This window comes from Rhipicephalus sanguineus, chromosome 1 (assembly GCF_013339695.2).
Source record: "Rhipicephalus sanguineus isolate Rsan-2018 chromosome 1, BIME_Rsan_1.4, whole genome shotgun sequence".
In the NCBI taxonomy this organism is placed as follows: domain Eukaryota; kingdom Metazoa; phylum Arthropoda; class Arachnida; order Ixodida; family Ixodidae; genus Rhipicephalus; species Rhipicephalus sanguineus.
Window position 1 is genome coordinate 113,774,253 of NC_051176.1, and position 3,589 is coordinate 113,777,841.

Sequence of the window (3,589 nt, forward strand, 5' to 3'; positions counted from 1 at the left end):
CCCATGCATGACTCCTGGTGACTCCAGGAATAGGCTATTCTGCAGGAGAAACGCCCTCATCCGATCATGCCCTCAGTGGCCGGAAACAAGTTTTACGATTCAAGTGGAAACGCTCGAGGAGGCGGGGTTCCCTAGTGTTGCTTTTGAGCTCCCTAGCTGAAAAGATGCTCGTCACTCTTAGAACGACCAGAAATACAGGCCAAACAAGCACACTCGCTCTCCCTTGGCTGACGTTCCCTACATTCACGGTTTTCTCATAGGTTGAAGAAGACTGCAGGCCGAGTAGGCAATTGAGTTTTTGTGCTCCTCCCCAAACCATCTGGCCTCCTATGCAGGCTAGGTAACAGGGATGAACAGTATCCTTTTGCTGTGACAAGAAGCACAGAACTCATTTCATTGAATGCGTGAAGAACGTCATTTATGACATTCCATTATCATGCAGAAAATCATATGTAGGACAAACCGGACGATGCATAAATTACAAAATGCGTGAACATGCCAAATCTTTAAAAGCAACAACAGGCAGGAACCTGGCATTGTACATCATGCGGCTGCTCCCCATGCTTGACAATGTGCAAGTTCTCATGAAATATCGGGAGTAATGTGCTCACAAAATTTGTGAGGCGCACATAATTCACAAAAGGGGAGCAGCTTGCGTTAGCGCGCTATCACTAGCACTATTTGACGAAGAAATTAGCTGCCATGAGCCTCAATTGTGATCACTAAGCTTGTTGTCACATGTGTTTGTTTTCTTGTTTTGTTTTCTGTTTTATTGTTAGTGGTTGCAGTTTTCTAGCCTTGCTGTCACTTGCTTAAAAACCTTTTTTTTCAGACCCTGGTTCTTCGTTTTTGTTGATTTATGAATGTCAGACTTTTAGCGGTTTTAATCAGTTTGGTATTGACCACCATGTCATTGTTCTTTTTTGCCATTTTTTGCTTGTGTTTATGTTTTAATGAAATCGGCTTCTGCCGCATCTTGTAAACCCTATCCAAAAAAAAAAGCCGGGCGGCCGAGTCACTTGATAGCATTTGTGCCATTTTTCGATTTTTGCTCGCCTGCCTACAGATTCTCAGACTTTCCAATAAGGAAATCAGTTGATAGTCAGCTCTGTGCCCTGTATGTTCTTCGTCCCGTTGTCTGCGCTCTTTTGCCACAAAGAAGAATCCACATTCAAGTGCGTTGTTACTTGTTAAACATCTTGACAGGATAGCACAGCTACTCAAGAAAAGAGCACATAGCAGTGCTGAACTCACGACTAACTTTTCTAGAAATCACGCAGATACTTAAGATATCACCTGAACCCAAGTGTTTTCACAGAGATAACATCATTTACAATGGTCGATTCCACGAAAGATAAAAAAAAGGTGTATACTTGATGTTTCCGATTTTCCTGATAATTTTGTATGTTGTGCACATATGACTGCACAGCACGAAATCGCAATTTGTTTTCACATAAAAATTTTTTTCAACACAGGAAAATTCGACGAGCGTCGCCGGTTGACGACGACCATCTTACGAAGAGTGCGTTTTCGTAAATTCGCAACCATGCTGGCAGCTACTGAAGCTATACATTACAAATATCTTTCTATTTAGCATAAGTAGAAGTGAAGAAGAAATAGCTCTTATAATTTGATGGAATTCTGAGCAAATTATGCATTTTTAAAAATTCACGACAAACGCTGCGTTAGTGAAAATTAGTCAAATTTGGGACGCTATGGTTACTTCTGTGAACATCTTAGTTTGTTCATATTTGCTGTATGAATAGGCCTTTATGTGAATAATGAACCTCTGCATTTGTATTTCTCTAATAATTTTCAAAGTAGTAAATTTTCATGTATTATTTGTATGGTCGCCCATTTGATGTCGTCACCGATCATCATGCACTATGCTGGCTGTCATCATTGAAGGATCCCTCGGGCCGTCTCGCCCGCTGGGCACTTTGCCTGCAAGACTACGACATCCGCGTGCTGTACCGCAACGGACGCCAGCATGCTGATGCCGACGCCCTCTCGCGCTCCCCCTTGCCTGACGCCAATGCCTCCTGCTCAGTATCTCACATTGCTGTTTCTTCCATCGACGTTCACACCATCACTACCGAGCAGCGCAAGGATAAATGGATCACCTCGCTGATAGACTTGCTCACTGATCCGTCGGCAACACCCACCACTCGCCCGTTGCGTCGTCAAGCCCACAATTTCGCCATTCGTGACAACCTACTGCACCGACGCAATTACAACGCCAACGGCCGCCAGTGGCTACTTGTGATACCCCGAAGTCTGCGTGCTGAAATATGCGAGTCCTTCCACTCTGATCCGCAATGCGCGCACTCTGGGGTATCCAAAACTTACCACCGCATTCGACAACGATACTTCTGGCGAGGGATGTACCGTTACGTGCAGAAGTTCGTCCGCTCCTGCCTCGATTGCCAACACCGAAAACCTTCAACGCACGTGTCACCAGTCGGTCTACAACCATTACCTTGCCCTAACCATCCGTTTGGGCGCGTGGGCATCGATTTGTATGGACCACTTCCTCTGACCTCGGCTGGTAACCGTTGGGCCATCATCGCCGTTGACCATCTAACGCGATCTGCCGAAACCGCTGCCCTCACAGCGGCTACAGCGTGCGATGTTGCCTCCTTCCTGCTACACCGATTCATGCTGCGTCACGGTCCACCCTAGAAGCTTCTCAGCGATCGAGGCCGTGTCTTCTTGTCGGAAGTCGTCGAAGCCATTCTCAAAGAGTGCCATGCTGTTCACCGCAAAACTACTGCTTACAACCCGCAGACGAATGGCCTAACCGAACACTTTAACCACACGCTCGGCGACATGCTCTCAATGTATGTCGCCGCCGATCACACAAATTGGGATGCCATTCTGCCCTTCGTCACCTACGCCTATAATACCGCCCCTCAGAACACTACTGGTTTTTCACCCTTCTTCCTGTTGTACGGAAGGCACCCGTCGCACACCATTGACACGATACTACCCTACAAGCCGGATCCATCTGAGTGTGCGCCTATTTCTGACACAGCCAGGCTTGCTGAAGAGTGTCGCAAGCTTGCAAAGACCTTTACAACGCACGAACAAGAGCGGCAGAAGAGCCTTCACGGTGGCACCACCACTTCTGAGTCCACGTTAGTCGCCGGAGCGCTCGTATGGCTCTCGGTCCACTTACCACTGCAACTGGCCTCTCTCAAAACTACTGACCGAAACTTACAAAGGCCCCTATCTCGGTTCATCGAGCGCCCACATCACCGGTCAACTACCTGATCCGAACCCATCGAACCAGCTTTGGACATGCACCGTCGAGGGCGCAACATAGTCAACGTGGAGCACCTCAAGGCCTACTAACCCACTAATAGCGACAAGCTGTGTAGGTCGCCGAACTCGGCTACCTTTTACCATACGTTATTGAGAGAGTAGTGAAGGACAGGACAAGAAGGGACACAGATAGGCGCTATCTTTAAGTGTTTTTTGGACTCAGATCACACATATTTATAATTTAAAAGAAAAACTTCAACAGCGCAGGTCACAGCTGCGTCCAGGAGAAATAGTTATTTCTTTGACAAGTAGTGTAATGACACAC